At 40.2% G+C, this 18,395-nt stretch overlaps 1 protein-coding gene across 11 annotated transcripts in view; it reads left to right on the forward strand.

Moving 5' to 3' along the window:
- The window catches only part of camta1a (calmodulin binding transcription activator 1a), a 439,144-nt gene that overhangs the window by 83,881 nt on the left and 336,868 nt on the right, over positions 1-18,395 (forward strand). The gene's annotated exons all lie outside the window — the stretch shown is intronic.

An 18,395-nucleotide genomic window follows, 5' to 3' on the forward strand; every position in this document is an offset into this window, starting at 1 on the left:
GGAAGAAACCTGAGAGGAAGCAGACTCGGAATGGAACGCGTCCTCATCTGGGTAACAACGGATAGTGTGAAATTAAAAGAAAGTTCATTATGGTTATAACATGAAGACATTGTTGAACTAGTCCACTGTTCACTAAAGGAGACCTTAAGACCTTTAGATCAAAACAATACCGATACAATGATTAATATATTTGGTCTCTTTTGCATGGTTGGTTATGCGGGTTGTTCCTGCCGTAACGGCGCTTGCCCTGGTCTTCCCGCTGTGGAGGGTTCAGCGAGGGTGGAAAGTTCAGAACACTGCCTGAATCCATGAAAGTCTCAGCAGGTGATTTTTATTACCTGCCTGCCTAGTTGTTTGTTAATGGATATGACCTTCACAAAAGCATGGGCATGTCATTTTATAGCTTGTTCTATGAATACAATTGCTGCACACATGCAGAGAAAAAAAATGAAATAGTCATGGAAAATATATTTCAGCAGCTCTGATGTGACACCTTTGATTGTAATGGCAGTGTTTAGTTTTGTCACTCGAACACTGCATATTCAAGGTATATAATATAGACATATTTTCAGTTTAAAGAGGATTGATCTTATATTCATTGTCACTTCCATCAGGTAGAACTTTGTGGGTATAAAATTACAGAATGACATTCAGTCCTTAATCTACATAGGCTAGTAACGCACAGGACACACCCTAGGATGAGGAATTATTTTGGATATGGTGGATCATTCTCAACACAATGGGGACGCTGACATGATGTGTTATCCTGATGGACATTGGTAGGGTTTAAATATCGTGACCTGAGTATTATAAAGTTCTGTCTGTCATACATTTTTGACTCATCTATATAGAACCTCAAAAAAAAAGGTATAAAAGATGTCATGGTATGTCACGTGCTGTTACCTCTTTTATTCAATAACAGCACAGAACTGTTATAAAACAGTAATTTGCCAATTATTACAATTAAAAAATATTGATAATAAATTTCAGCATGACACATCATACTTTTACCTGTTAATAAACAATTACAGTTAATGCTGTGGAACGTCCACAAAACAAGTTCGTTCCTGTTAGGACTTGTGTTATGGCAGCTATGAACAGTCGTTCCCTCACCAACCTCTCTCTCTCGCTCTCTCTTAAAGTTAAAAAGACAAAAACCAATGCAACTTGTCATCTTAGCAAAAAAAACAAAGTGCTACATCCTCTTTTATGAAGGCTCTCCTACACTGACTGTTAGAAAGCACTAACACTGGAGACTCCTTCCAAAAATGTCAAATAATGATCTGCACCATATCAACTATCAGCACTTTTACTTTTGTTAAGTATCAATCAGTTTATTATTAATCTTTGATTATATGAAATGTACACCGTACAGGTCCTTGGGAATTACTGTTACTATAGAAACGATGACTCGTGATTTGATTTGATTTGCAGCTGCTAATCAAATCCGCACTACTGTCAGAGCTGCTGTTCTAGAAGACTGATCATCACCTTCTGACAATGAGATTTGAGAATTCAAGAGTGCTTTGGTGGTATAAATGTGGTATTTGTTGGGTCTTTACATGACAGCCGTAGCCAACAGAAAAGGATGCGCGTGGCGCTTTGCATTTATTACTCATTCCTTATTCATTCCGCTTTTTTATTTCCTTGTTCAACCCAAGCGTAACATGTCACACTCTTGTCCTCATCTGCCAACATGCATGCAGGCTGAGGATGTCTGTATGTCATCATCTCCTCTCCATTGCGTAGTAACAAGATTCGGTCATCCTGACTGACCCTGGACCTGCTCCTCCTCCTGCTACTGGCTGTCTAACATGTCGAGCTCAGCACACCACCATGCTTCTGCTGGCTGTTGCATACTAGTCATGAGTGACCAGGGTCAAGGGTGTCCTCGTTCTGCTTTATTCGAAGCGTGGTGTCTCTGAGCTAAGCTGAGCTGACTTTCCCCAGAAATCCGGTCTGATGTTCTTCCATCAGAACATGGAGTATACATTGGTCTATGCAACCGGGGCGGCTGTGGCTCAGTAGGTAGAGCGGGTTGTCCATTAATCGTAGGGTTGGTGGTTCAATTCCCGGCCCACATGACTCCACATACCGCAGTGTTCTTGGGCAAGACATTGAACCCCAAGTTGCTCCCGATGGCAAGTTAGCGCCTTGCATGGTAGCTCTGCTACCATTGGTGTGTGTGTGTGTGTGTGTGTGTGTGAATGGGTGAATGAGAACCAGTGTAAAGCACTTTGGATAAAAGCGCTATATAAGTGCAGACCATTTACCAATTTGATTGGCCCTGCTTGATCTCCCAAGGAGTGGAGAGTGGAACTTTGTCTATGTTAGACAATTCTTCTCTGGAGTAGGAGGATTCCTAAGGTGTCATCTGCCGCCCTCTGCCCTTTAGTGAGATAATCTGCAAACAAGTTGGCCTTTTCATTAATGTAGTGCTCCCACTCCGACTGCCTTCAGATGGAGTCCGTCACACACGGAATACCAAACAGAGAGTGTTCAGTAATGAGCATCTGAAAAAAAAAGTAAATCAAAGGAATCAATCTGTTTCTTTCTCACTGAACTGAAGCGGCAAGCACCGGTGTATCTCGTGGCTTTCTCACCACAACACGGCTCTAATCAGTGGCCACTCGAAAGCCTAAAGATAGGGCACGTGCCGCACACGAGCAGTTGTATTAAAAATAATGCCCTATATAAGATCCAATCTGCGTCATGAGGAGCGCCTTTTAAAATCTCATTTATTTCTGCTGCGCGAGTAACGTTGCCAAGCAAAGGTCGTCAGCTTTGTTTTTGCGCTCAGAGGAGAAACAGTCCCTGAATTGATTTGAGAAGAGCACTGACACAATATGTGGGTGGAAGAATGTGCACGGCGAAGAGGGAACAGGGGATGGAAGTGGAGATTATGTGCAGGCCCACAGAGGCTTGGAATACAAATGAACGCTGCAGGATGGGATTTCGGTTCAGAGGTCTGTGGCGCAGGTTGGGCACGCTGCTGTGCCATCCTGCCTCAGGGCCAAATAAGCTGAACAGACTGAAACTCGATTCTTACATGATGTTTTTTTTTTTTTGTTTTTTTGCTTTAAAAAAGAAGAAGAAGATACATAGTATGCAGTAGTGAAGGATTGGTATATTTGTTAAACCAGCTCTTCTGGAACACTGTAAAGATAAAAAAGCGCTAGCTCCATTTAATAGAATCCATTAATTGGATAATTAACAGTTTGTGGAATTTAATTTCGAGTCCTCTGTAATGCGTTGCACGTCCAACGCTCTGATCCTTTCTATGGATGCGAACTGATCGATAGATGTGATCAATGGATTCACAAAAGTCCCCTCAACCATGTGAGCTGTTTTTTTTTGTTGTTGTTTTTTTGTTTTAAATCATAACCTCACTCCACCACACGGTTCTCTTCTTTAACCCTTCTTTATGCCATTTGTTTTCAGAATGCCTCCTTTAGGCTGAGCGCAGTCTCCGTCTCTTGCCCGGTCTGTTTGTTAACACCAGTGTTAAATTTCAAGGTTTCATTAGATGTCACTCAATTAAAAGAACATTATGGCTCGAATACAGGGTTGCCATGGTTGCTGTGCTGGAGCTCCGTACTGCTCTTTACCCATAATGCACTAATGAAAACCCCTCACAGGACCCAGTGAAAGTTTCACACCAAATTAGCGACAGCCACAAACCTCCCTCTCTGATGAAATTAATTAAAAAGACATGTGCGTTAAGAAGGGAGGGAAAGGTGTCACAGAGGACTTGCTGTGATTTGAAGCCAGACAGTACAGGATTAATCCAGCTCACCTAATATGCACTAGGATGGCACTCCCTGGGTGCTAAAGATCAGGTAAGGACCAATGAAGCACACACCATCAAAACGTGCTTCAGTATTTTAGCCAGACTATCCTCGGTTTGGTATTGATTTAATAAGCCGTTTGTGTGATGTGATACATGTCGTATATGGGGGGTTTTTCAGCGCTTTGGTTTACAGTTTAAAATATGGTCAGAATTGAAAAATAATCTTTAAAGGGTATTTACGCAGTCAGATTTGTTAGGAACGCACAGAGTGAACAGTGTTAGACCAGTTACACTGGATCCTTTGGTGTATACCAATATACCTGGGTTTATAGAAAACCATTGCCAAGACATTATTGAAAGTATACCTACATAAATATTTTAGAAAGCAATGCTGGAAAACTTCTGAAAAGCTAATGTCAAATGTCACGATGTGACATTTGAGGGTTTTTTATGACTATGTGAAAGAAGTGTCTGGAAGCTTGTTTCTGTCCTCTCGGAACTGCGACTTTTTACCTCACAATTGCGAGTCAGTATTACATAATTGCATGTGTTTCTCTCGCATTTGTGAGTTAGTGCGACTTTGTGCTTCCACATATTTATGAGAACCCCTACCTGTAATCCAGCCACACCAACACAGCAGGCACGCTATAGTGTTCAGCATAAGACATGTGACCAGTTCCCACTGATACGAGTTCTACAGGTAGGTTATTTTCCTTGTTCACACACCGTAGCTTGTGTTTGCGTTGTTGCGGTTTGATTATTGAAACCGTTGGAAATTGAAAAGCTGCCATCAATTGTGCGATATAAACAAGTAATTGCAAGATAAAAAGTCGCAATTGTGAAATATTAACTCACAGTTGAGAGAAAGAAAGTCGCAATTGTGCGATATTAACTTGCAGTTGCAAGATAATAATATCTGCATAATGTATTCATGAGCTTTTCTCATACATGGCAAAAACGACCCTCAGTAGAAGAGGAAAGCATGCTAAATGATCATTTTGGGTCGACTGAACAAGGTTTGTATAATTATTTTATCCTTATCTTGCAAAATATGAGCTTGTTTTTACTAACAGCTGGATGCAAGTGTAAGGAGTTTATTCAAATTTACAACGCAGACAAGGGGAAAGAAAAATAAATGGTAATCCAATCCAGACCAGGTCAGGTGATCATGTGACCAGACAAGCATAGACAAAACTGTGGATCAAAGAACTTGGATAACACTAACAGAACAAATGATTTGAATCATACAGGTACGGCATTGCAAAGTGAGTTTTAAAATCTGGCTTATTTCGAGGAGTCTGTGAATGTCATGTGACTTCCAGGCATCATGGATTTTACTGCATGGGCTGATTGAGAATTCTGGGATACACAACCGAGCACGTTTATGACACTTTAAAAAAGTTGTACAAGGTGCACATAGTACTTCATAACAGTGTTATAAAATGCAAATTTGTTTACCACTTTAGTTTGAGGCCATTATTCATTTGTCTGGCATATAATTAAATAACTGAAGTTTGAAGGTATCAGTCATTTGGTTGGCATATGGGCTTCTTACAGTAAATAAATGAAACGGGATGGAAATGGTGCTTCATAAATACTAGCACTTCAATTAAGGAACAATCAATTCTGTGCTTCTTTGAATAGTAGATCGAGTAACTACACCTCCTGAAATGTAAGAAGACAGGTAGGCACTTCAAATGTGTTGTTATTAGAGATAAAAGAATAACCTCTAAAATAAGGTTTAAAATATATAGGTACAACATGCTTGTCATAGACAACAATAAAACAATGCAATAATAATGCCATGATGCACTGAAAACAAAACAACAAAAAGTGCCAACTTGTTGCAGCTAATTATTTTAGTTTTTCTCAACTGGAAATTTTTTTTTTAAAGATAAAAAAATAAATAAATTCCCTGTGATAATTAAAGGGCTCTTCTCTCCTCTCTCTTTCAAGTAAAGACAAAATAAATATACTCCATAAAAACCTTGGTCATTTCACAGGTTTTGACTCAAGCCCTAAATACGTAAGTCCTCCAGTATGGCCTTATGAAATATATATGCAGTGCTCATGAATGTGTTATAAAGGCCAATGCAGCTATGACAAACAAAAATATAGCTAAGGCACATTAATTCGCGTAAATTTGAAAACACATCTTTTTCCACACCGAGGCGGCGTTTTAGTCCAGTGAAAATGAAGCTTTTCGAAAACACCCTCCCAAGTGAATGAATTTGAACACGGCGTTTTCGCGTTGTAGCGTGGACCGAGAGAACGGAGATTACGTATTTTTAGTCACGTGACGTGGTCATGTGACCCGTTCGACTCAGATTTATAGTCTCGGGCTTCCCATAGCAACAACCCCAGCTCTTCGTCTGAGCTTTTCCTCGACATGGCCACATCGACTCAAAGAGGTGGAACGTAAATAAACGCTCGACGGAAACGACGTACGCCAACGCTTCTTACGTTTTGACGCATGTAGCCTAATTTGAATGCCTGGCTGAATCTGAAAAAAATAGGTATAAACGCTAATCCCACCCCAAACTCTAACCTTGACCTTTGTAACCGATCCAAGTGAATTCAGTTCTCAGATTAGTTCTCGTAAAATTCCGATTAAAAGATGTACTCGGTAATAGCTAAATCTACATGATTTCCCCTACTCTGCTTTTTGTGTATATTATGTGATATGAGGTGAGAAATTCCAGCGTCTCTCCCGCTGCTCTCGTGTTGTTGTACTTTTTTTTTTTATTTTTTAGCCTGTGCTGCTTGGCTAAATGGCACACTCTTGGCACGTTGACCTATGGATTGATGGATGGTTTGGGATCTCCTGTAGCACGTGACGCATACTGCAGACGAGCAGAAACAGGCTTTTCAGGTCATGTTTGCCGTTCAGCTCGAGCAGATATGAGAATGCTTCATCGTTGGGGAGAAGGTTGCGAACATGTCGAGCTCGTGCTCTGTGTCATGCCGCTCTCAGCTGCCACTTTTGAGTGTCACATTCACAGTGCGTGCACACTTGGATAATATGGAGATGATAAATGACCAGCCATTGTGGCCTTGTAAACTTGCATGCGAATCTGTGTGTGTGGCAAGAGATGGGGGATTACTGGAAGGTTGCCACTGCCTTGCTAAAGTAGAGCAGGCTCTCCTAGGCCCCAGGATCTCTCTCTCTCTCTCTGGCTGAAACACAGTCATTACACTCTGTGTCTAATCAGAACTGTGGCTGATTTATGATTTCCTGGTGTAAATGAATGTACTGGCATTGTAAGACCCAGTATGTAGACAGGTTTTAAATACACAGTGGAATGGTGAAAGGGTTGAGCCTCATCTGCATGAACACAATACTGCTGAGGCATCTCAGATGAAGATGGAAATGAAATGGAATAATCTGCTTGACCAGCGCAAAGCCCGTCTCTCCTGTGGCACACTATTGATTTTGCTTTGGCTCTGGGTTTCTCAGCAAGGATTTCTGAAGGACCACATTTTGATTATTATTAAAGAGAAGCCCTTTTATAGCGGTGTTAACATTTTGAAGGTGCTAAATATTCTGTAAGCACTCCACTATGCTCCACAAGCAGTGCACAAGAGAACACAATATATATGTATATAATATTACATTGTGTAATAATGAGATACAAGATAATGCCTTAATCTGTAAAAGTGCTTTTGTGAAGTGAAAGTAGTAAATTAGTCCATACAGTAGTGCCTTGAACTGTTAAAACCTGGAACTGAAATGAAAAACTGACTTAATTGCTTCTCTGATGTATCCTCTCCTTACCCGGTCACTGACTTTTGGTGGACAGCCTCCTCTAGTCTGTTTTGCCACATTCTTTCCATTTTTTAAATAATGGATTTAATGATGCTCCGAGGGATGTCGAAAGTTTAAGATCCGTTTAGAACCAAATCCCGAGTGATCCTGTTTTCAGCATTTGGACTTGTTTTGATAGCTCCTGTGTCTTCTTGATGCTGTTTGTTTAAGTATGGTCTCTAACAAACTCTGGGGCCCTCCAGGAACAGGTTTATTTGTAGTAAAGGCACGTGGCACTTTAATTGCATTCAGGTCAACTTCATTCATCTATTTATGTTTGATACACCCTCTGGCAAAAATGATGGAATCACCACACTTAGAGGAAGCTCACACAGGTTTATTACTTCGTAGCAAATAAACAAATCCCAGATATGGCGCAAAACAATTTTTGTTTAATAGCTGAACATTCTGGCTTCGTGAAACAAATGAAATGAAATTGTTTTAATTAATAGCGTTTTTTTTTTCTCCCCCAGATCAAGTTAGAGGAAGAAATTATGGAATCACTCAATGTTGAGGAAAAAATTATGGAATCATAAACAAAAATAAATCACAATTAGTACTTTATTGCGCCTCCTCGGGCTTTTATGGCGGCCTGAATTCTTTGAGGCATGGACTTCACTAATGAAAAACAATATTCTCCATCAAGCTGGTTCCAACTTTCTTGAATAGTGGTTGACAGATCAGCTTTGCAGGATGGAGCCTTGTCAGGGACCAGTTAATTTTTTTAAATTTCCACCGTGTACATTTTAAATCGGATTGAGATCTGGACGGTTTGTTGGCCATGCCGTTGAGTTGATATGGCTTTCCTGAGGAAAAGCTTTAACACTCTTTGCTCTGTGGCTAGATGCATTATCGTCCTGAAAAATTACGTCATCATCATCAAACCTATTTTGTTTATACTTTATTACCAAATTTTAAACACAGCTGACTGGGAACAGCAAACATCTTTATCCATGGTCCGTGTCGGAGTTTTCATTGTTAATCCCTTCCATTGTTTCAATTGACAACTCTCTTCTTGGGGGCATGTTTCCTTTGAAATTGTCCAAGGATAAGGTCTGTAAGCACTCTCTTTTAACTCCAGACTAATTTGCATTTTTAGACTTGTGCTGGTATTTGTTTTAGAAATGCAAATTACAAGGTGATACCCTAATTCTTTCCTCAACATTGAGTTGATTCCATCATTTTTTTCCTCTATTTGATCTGGGGAAAAAAATATGCCATTCATTTCAATAAATTCATTTTACTTGTTTGAAGAAGGCAGAATGTTCAGCTATTAAACAAAAATTGTTTTGTGTCACATCTGTGATTTTAAAAAGCCGGATGAACATCCTCTAAGTGTGGCGATTTTGTGGCGGTTTTGCCAGGAGTTGTAATTTAGGGATTTCACAGCCAAGGGGGTGAATAGTTACACAAGCACAATTTTACGATTTTTATTTATAAATAATATTGTGAACTGTATTGATTCAATATTGTCTAATTTTGTGTACATTAATCACATATAATTCCAGTTAATTCCGTTTCAGTGCTGTGTTGTCGCTCTACAAAATGTGGAAAGAGTTCAAGGGGGTGGGGGGTGAATACTTATGCCAATGTATTTTTTCCAAATGAAATACAGATGACATTCGCAGGGACATGACCCTATATATGAAAGTGAAACGAAATACTCTTTTTTCTTATAAATGAAAGCAATACAGTTTTCTGGCGCGATGCTTGGATATAGATGTACACAGTGTATGTGATGACTAGGAGATAGATATGGACCTTGATCCTAGAGAATTGAATGTCAGTTTAAAGGAAGCGTATAGGACAAAGAATACACCAAATGTTCAAAGATGAAGGATAGATGTGTTCTCTGGCTGCGTCTAAACATCCAAGCATGACCTTTATTGTGACAGGAATTTTGAACAGTTTGATGTTTGTCTTTTGATAAGATTGTGGAAACACAAGCCAGCCATTTTTCTAGATTCTAGAGTTTGTGTCTTATTTTATTTAGGGAAAAAACGATCCTATTTTTTCATACTCGATATGGTACGCGTGTAAACATCTGTAAATATCAGCACCTGGTATTACGCAAGTCCCACCTTTCAACACAAAGACACGATCACCTTGTTAGTTTGCATTGAGCAATCATGACAGCATTTTGACTAAAATTCTCTTTGTAAAAGTGCTTATAAAATTCTCTTTGTAGGAAGGACCGTGAAATCCAGAGTAAATCCCGTGGCTTCCTGCTGGCCGTATTGTCCATTGAATAGAGTGTGATTTTTATTAGGTTTATGCCCTATGTAGTACACATATCTAGGGAGCAGGAAGCCATTTGTTATTTGGCCTTTACTGATCTGACAATCACTGTTACCATAGAAACAGTTGTAAATAAGGTTGGAGTAATCAAAAATGTGCATGCGTAGTAGTGAAAAATATGTTTTTGTGTTCTTGGACCAAAAAAAAAACCAAACAAACAAACTATTTTTGTCAGGTTTTACCAGTGATTTCAAATTTGTGTTTAAAATGACAGGGCATATTCTTGATATTGTCCAGAGTGGCACAGCAGAAAAGCATTCATCCTGGTAGCTGTCATATGATGGGGAGACCTAACTGGTGGGTGGGTTGCCTCTCCCCTCAGAGTCATACATCATCACATTGAGTACATTAAAAGCACAATTAGACTAACAGCTAGCTTGCTACTGTAAGTAAGCACATCTTTATTGTCCCTAGCATGTGGTGACCAAAATAGGACAAAGACAAAACCACAACCTTAAAACCAATATATATATAAATATATATATATATATATATATATATATATATATATATATATATATATATATATATATATGTGTGTGTGTGTGTGTGTGTGTGTGTGTGTGTGTGTATTCTCACATTCACACTCATCCACACATTCACCTATACCTGAACATCTCTACTGATGCCTATGTTCGTTGTACAAAAGCTAGCTACATTAGCTGTGAGGTTGCGTTATATTGGCTGCATTAGGTACCTTGTACTGATGGTTCTGATTGTACTGATGTTTGTAAATTGTCAGTTGGAGTGGCAGTTTGGTCCGGTACGAAGCTTTCATAGAAGACTGGTCCATAGAACAGAAATATGGTGACGCCAAGATTTGTTGTGCAAAATAACACATCTAAGTGGACTATTACCTTCTGATTGGGGCAGTGCATATGCCAATAACATGCAAAAGCTGCCTGCTTGTGAGTGGAACACACTACAAGTGTAATTTGTTTTTGTTTTCACAGCATTTATAGAGCAGGGTACATGACTGCTGCTGATTTCCTTGGCTCTGGTTCAGGATAGTTCTGTAGTTTGTTTTAGCCATGGCACAGGCTATTCCCATCAGGCATATTTTATGTAAAGTAGACAAGTATTATTGCATTTTGAATTAATTTCAAATGTCAGTTAGTGCTGGGGATGTGGGTCTTGTAGAAAGTCACATTTCCATAATATATACTTGCATTTCACATTGTGTGTGGAGACTGATCTCCCAGCATGAATTTCTGACATGATTTCTTCTCCCCTTTATCTTTGTTCCCTGCTCTTATTCAAACCAGCTAAATAATGGAGTTCTTGAATATGTGATGATGTTTGAGAGACGTGCGCCGCTTTGCCACCTGTCTGTGCACGGTGTGGTTCAGGCAGAGTGGTGAGTGAAATAAATGGCATGGGAGAATGAACACTGCAGGTAAAAGCAAGAGGGAGAGGAGCAGCGAGCAATTCTACACACTGCTGTTGGGTCAATATAAAACCTCATTACAGGAGTGTCATAGAAAATTTGTGCACTTTCTGCTCCATCTAGCAGCAATTTTGCTGGATAAGCACCACTCTCATTTGCCCGTTTTGAGCATTTCGTTAAAGAAACCCTCACAAACAGGAAGCCATCACTTTCAGCCTCCAGGCCCTGGCCGAGGGAAAATCCCTCCGGCAGTCTCAAATGCACTTTTGCATGTCTGTGTCAGAGACAGGGAGTACGTGTCGAATGCAACAGAGACTGGGCATTTCCCAGCGCCCCAGCATTGACACCCACTGTTAACCCCATAATTAATCCCCTAATGACCTAGTTAGTATGCTGCAATGCAAGTCTCTTTGTATATGTCAGGTTTCTTACTTTAGCCTCTGCACACATGCACATGACTCTTTAATGGACCTTTTGTTTTCATCTCTGTTGTTTTCCTCTCTGGATATGGTGTTCTCCGAAGTAAGAAACTCAGTTAGATATTAATGGGTTAACGAAGTAGAAGATTAATCTAAGTGTTACTGTGCTCCTCCAAAGAGGTTGCAGGACTGAGGCGGCGTCCGAAATCATGTACTGTGACAGTACCTGCTGCATTAGATTCAGCACCTACTGCTCGGCCGTTGATACAGTATGTACTGATCAGTATATGTGTGTAGTATGAATACAATCCGGACATGCTACATCCACCATGTTGGCATTGCCATGTACAAGTTGCTCCTGATGGCAAGTTAGCGCCTTGCATGGCAGCTCTGCTAGCATTGGTGTGTGAGTGTGTGTGTGAATGGGTGAATGAGAACCAGTGTAAAGCACTTTAGAACCGCTAAGGTTAAAAAAGCGATATATGAGCACTTTATATATTTACCATTACGTTTTATAGCTGACACGCTGCCTTCCGCCATTTTTGATTCTGACAGCTCTTCCACGCCAGTACCGTTGCCTTATGGGAATGTGCAGTGTGCATTGCTTCCATACAGCAGATTTCTCGATTACTGTTTTATGAATACTGAGAATTCGGACACGCTACTCATCTGGCGTACTGCTTTTGGCTTACTGTATAGTAAGGTAGTAGGGATATTCGGACGCAGCCCACGTCTTTCTCAGAAATTACTGGTACATCCTGGTAGATTCAGCGATTTGAGAACATTGGCAGGTTCTATACCATGGTTGCCAAATTTTGTTTTGGGTATGAGACACACATTTTTAGGACTCATGGTCTCATGCCAATTCATGAAATGCAGCTAAAATTGTTTCTTAGAAAACCAACGTCTGAGTCAGTTTTGTCAGCATTCTGAACTGAGATTTACAAGAGAGATTGTAATGTAAGCAGATCTGAGCTAATTCACCTAAAGAACAGAAAAGCATGAGAGGTAAGCGCTAAGTAATCACAAGTAATCATACATTTTTTCATCTTATTAAGTCAATAATGCAATGAGAAGATTTTTTTCACTCGTTCCACAGCACTAAGTTTTGAATTTGTACCCAAGTTTGGCCTGCCAAAATTAGTGCCTTTAACCTGCGACTGCTGGGTGGTCTCAAGTCTATTTAGTCAGATTATTCTAAAAACTTAAATTGGGCCACAAATCTTTACTACCGCAGGAGATTTTGCCTAAGCTCAACTTTGAACTAGTCCAGTCCACAGCACCAAATTAGCCTGCCAAAATTAGTGCCATTAACCAGCGATTAAATAAAACGCCACATGCCTAATGATAACTTCTGTTGCCATAGTGACAATCGTCATCCCTTCCACAAAACTGAAACAACTAATTAACACCAGTCTCATGTACTTAACATTCAAAATGAAGCGTAAATTCCACTTGAATGAATGCATCCATCAATCACCGACTTCAGGTCACATCCTAAATGTTTTGGTAAACTTTTTAATAAACTTTACACGACCTAGGAGTATGCTTTGTGCTGAAAACGCATGAAAAACAAAACAAGAAAAGCCAGCGTCTAATGCAGATGTTACCTGTGTCAGCCTGCTAGTCTGTTTCATCTTACACTTGGATTGATCCTAAACCATCCTTTGTTATAAAAAACGTTATATTTTCAAAGAAATCACACAACACTTTAGCCTTAAAAAAAAGAAACACAGATGAATTCACTCCTTGCACTTTACCAGCGTATATCTATTCTCGGTGACACGTAAACAATGTTTAAGGTAATAAATGTAGAAAGTAAAACTAAAGTAGTGGGAAAATCAGTTGGATGGAACAAGGAACTTCTAGGCATGTTTGGAATCAAGCTTTTTTTGTTTTGAGAACACATTATATATATATATATAAATATTCTGGGGAATGATCTGAGTTAGTAGACTGGTTAAAGTGTGAGAACTGCCAGGACAGCAGTTTTACTGTGTTCTTTTTGGAAACAAAGACAGCTTAAAGTGTCACTAAAATCTTGAGCTACGATTGAATATGACAAGAGTTCCTGCATGACAGAACATATATCTCGTCCGTTCCCAATGATGATATGCTAATATGACAGGCGAATTAAAGGAGAGGATATTAAATCCACAAGTAAGTACAGTAGGAAGATGAACTACCAAAATTACAGATACAGTCCCTCAGTGAAATCTAGATCAGGTGAGCACCTTCAGTGCTGTCCTTCAGATTTCTCTGAGGAGTTCTCTTTAGCGGTTTTTGGCAAAAGATGGGCTTGTTCAATAAAAGGTTCATCCTCATCCTATTTTTAAAAGACAACTTATACTAACAAAAAAAAAACCCCTCCTGACTAGTAATAACTGTTAGCTGCCAGCCTTTTGGTATATGTGGAGCCAAAAATATTCGTTATGTTTTACAGTGGCGAAAAACAGGGACTTGTACCCTCATCCCTCATTTGAACTGGTGGTCACAGCATTGCTTGACTTCTCATTAGCATAAAGTTACAGTAATTGTACATTGACCACATTGTGTCACCAACAGTCACTTGACTATCACTCAACATAGCTAATAGCCTACACTAGACAATGTTTAAAATAAAATTAATAACAATAATACAGCTGTATTTTGCAGTATTGCTACAGCTTACAGGTTAAAGAACACTGCTGTAGATGAGGGATAGACAAATCAGCCCAGGACTATCTCGTGTCTAAGATATTAGCTTTTTATTCATAGGACAAATAGTTTCGACAACCAGAGAAACAAAAAACATGCTACTTATTGACTTTTGCAGTTTTCATTTAGTATATAGTTTTTATCCATCCATCCATCCATACCGCTTATCCTACACAGGGTCATGGGGAGCCTGGAGTCTATCCCAGGGAACTCGGGATAAGGTAGGGGACACTCACAAGGTACCATCACAAGGTACATTCACACACCCATTCATACACTATGGACAATTTGGAAATGCAAATCAGCCTACAATGCATGTCTTTGGACTGGGGGAGGAAACTGGAGTACCCGGAGGAAACGCTCACGCACACAGGGCGGAGATAGGATTCAAACCCCCAACCCCGGAAGTTTGAGGCAAACGTGCTAATCACTAAGCCGTTTTGCTTAGTTTGTAGGTATGTAGTTATATTTAAATTTAATGCACTTCACACTGATGTAATTCACCTTTGTGCTGTAGCTATAGTATGTACTTCTGAATCCCGCCACCCGCTGCACTACACACTCGGCTGAGACGCAATCTGGTGGCCGGTAGAACGCTTTTTACTAGGCAGATTAATTGGCATGCAAGGAGGACTGATGATCTTGTCAGAATCAGGAACATGAATGTGAGCAAAAGAACGTTCGGAGCAAAGCTTTTTCAGATATTACGCTAGCTACGACTTATTAGTTGTAACATGGAAGACTGAGGTGTTGAGACACAAAGGCAGCTTCTTTTTTTTTTTAGCAAATCCAAATAGTCAGGCAGAATTGTAGTCAAATGGACCCGAGTCAAACACACTGGCCTACAGGAACGTATATAGAGAAGTAGACAAAAGGAGGACGTGAGTATTACGAGGCAGAGGTCAGTAACAGAAGGCAATGTAAATATCCATCATGGTGATGCACAAAGACAAACAACGGCGAGACATCACAGTTTAATAGTGTGGCTTGTTGTCTCCAATGAGAGTCCTTAATGAATCACAGCTGATTAGTGGCACAGTGACTGGTGGCGAAATAATGGTTGAACTGGCTCGGATTGGAAGTTTGTGCTTCAGGTGTAGTTTGATGAGGCTCTTTCCAGAGTTTCCAGGCAACCAAAACATGGAACTGGGCAGCACACTGGAATTTTGACTTCCTAGCTAATAAACTCATGCTTTGTCCACAGTGCTATAGATCATTCTACAATTATGGATAATGAGTGTTACAAGAACTTGTCTCACCAAATCAAAACCACCTACCTCATTCCTAAAAGTTTGAAACCCTGCCTTACACGTAATATATGTGTATTTTTCTTTTGTCCCATTACCTGTTCAGAATTGATTCCTGGGGGTCGATTTTAATGAGTGTGGCTGAGTATGTAAGATCTCAGCGCTCCGTGATAATTGGAGATCTCCTTAAAGCAGTGCTTGATTATAGTTCGTCTCACTTGTCTTTGGGTAAGTGCCACAAACTCTAGCAAGAGTTTATCTAAACTGTTTGCTATCTGCAAATGAAAACTATGAATTACCTGCAGCATTTTTCTCTCGATAGTGCTTCAAGCCACATGACTTTCTTCTAATTTGTACAAAAGAACCCTAGCTCGTCTTGTTTTCCTACGCACTTCACGTTAGAATGTGTAGCATGGGGCCTAGCTTAGGAACGGTACAGAAATGCACGGTCTTAATTTTATTTTGTTATGAGTCATAAACGTTTGGAAGCACAGGTAATGTACTGATTCTGGCTATGAATCAAATACATTTTTTCCACACGCTCATTTGATAAAAGTTTTGGTTTTAGGGGGATGCTTAGTGTGGGAGATTTGCAAACAACTTGTTTTCATTTTGTCGCATTGTCTTATTAATTGGCTGAAATTAATTGATACACTCATGTGTATTAAACGATTTATGAGCTGTGCGCCTTATGGAACTAATGGTACGGTTGTTAATGTTCTCATTTTTCTTTGGCTCAAAGCCAAACAGGTAAATGCATCTGATTTGAATGCTGAGGTCAGCGTAATAATCTCACAATAAATCGAGCCTATAAGTGAAAAGGGCTTCTCGGCTTCTTTCATGACAGAATGTGACAGCAGAATGTGAGTAAAAATACAGAGAGAGCGAGGAAAACAGAGGCGTTTTTTTTTTTTTTTTTTTAATCCTATGAGTGTGCACTGGAGACAGTAGTTTGCAGACTGCACACAACAAAGTGCTTGAATAATACATGATCTGATAAAAGCCAAACGTGCAGAAAATGCCAGAAAGGTCACTATGCTACGCCGCCATAATTACTGAGTGAAAATTGGCCCAGCACCTCCCTAATTAAACCACAGGACAAATTTCCCTCTCTGTTTGAGTACTCCACAACTGGCCTGCATATTAATCAACAGGGTGAGTGTTTGCAAAAACACATTTTTTTTCTGCTTTTATTTTATTTCTTTATTTTTTTTCGTGAGGACCTTGTATTCCCTCACGGCTACATCCTGCTGGCACGAGCGTAAAGCTGTGGCTTAGAAAGGGTTCCAGGCCGGACATAAAAAAATTTGAGGTAAAAAAAATTGAAATAGTTAACACGTGATGGACATTGAGTGGCTCCCTGCTGAAAAAGTAGAGCAGCAATCAGTCCTGTTCAAACGAGAGGCCTTTTCATAGCTGGCCCTCAGTCAGGGAGAGATCCCTCTGTGACTGTGTGTTTGTATTCTGCATGCTGATCCCACTATGGTGACTAGTTTGGATCATGCAGCCTACCTCCAGCTTGGTGTCTCATTTTGAGTGGCTTTTTAAGCCTGAGCAGGCATTGATAATGCATGCCGTATGTGTGTAATCCCAGATCCTCACTCGCCGGGCGGAACTGATAGGCTGGAAGGGAATCACGGCTGAGCCATGATGAAAGCTGTGATCGGCGTTCACACCAAACATGACACAGATGAGAGCTTGGCGCCCACGTGTCGTTGCAGAGTGCCTCTAGACTGACCTGCGCTAGTTAATATTAAAATGGGCTCATGAACCAAAGCTGAGGGGAAGACGATTGATTTGCTGTTGTTCAGAAAGAATCATATAGTACGGTTTGTGTTTTCTCCCTGCTTTGGCTTCAGTGCACTTGACAGGCAGCCATCAGAGAGAGTGTTTTACAGATCCCAGGGAGCTCACCGACTAACTGCACATGACCCCCAGCATTGAATGATGAATGGCGAAAGAAGGCCTTCTCATCCATCGCAGCTTCGCCCTCTCTGGCAATCTATTCATTTGAAATCCTGCTCCAAATGCAGACAGCCTACAAGTGTCTTGATTCCTCTCGACCGTTTAATCCACTCACACATGAGACTGCAATTGCATTTAAATCATCATCTCTGCTAAGCCTAACAACATAAATTGTGTGATGATACACAGCAATATGGCAACATCTCCATGGGCCTCACAAAGGCCAAGCTTCATCTAGTATTAACTTAGTTTGAATGTACAGTATATATAACAAAAAAAAAAAAAGGGATAAAACACATACACAGAGCTGGTGTGTACTGAACGTTTAATGCCATGTGCATTGCTGCTGGTATTCTCCGTGTATTCTAATGGCCTGTAATACACTTAATGGAGGACGTCTTTAAAGCTGACCCGTGCTGTGTTTGAGAACAGTACAAATGCCATATAAGGTAAAGAGACCATGTCTGTGATGAAAGGTAGATGTCGGTGGGTTTTTGTGCTGTGCTCATATCTGCTTAAGGCCCTGGGGTGAAATGCTGCTTATAACTGCTCTAAAAGGCAGCCCTGCTGGCAGTCGAGACCAGCCATTGTGAACGTGGCCTTCACAGTTAATCATAACGTCTGCACTCTTCTTGCTGATTGTATTGCTGGCTCCAGGGATCTGCCATAATTGGATCCTTGTAAGTGGGTTGGAGAAGCTAAACAACCAGATTGCTGTTTGTTTATACCTTTTCATATATTAGTAACGTGCTGAGACTTCTCAACAGACTGGGGCTTGTTTTGCTAC

The sequence above is a fragment of the Ictalurus punctatus genome, chromosome 15, assembly GCF_001660625.3.
Source record: "Ictalurus punctatus breed USDA103 chromosome 15, Coco_2.0, whole genome shotgun sequence".
Taxonomy (NCBI): Eukaryota; Metazoa; Chordata; class Actinopteri; order Siluriformes; family Ictaluridae; genus Ictalurus; species Ictalurus punctatus.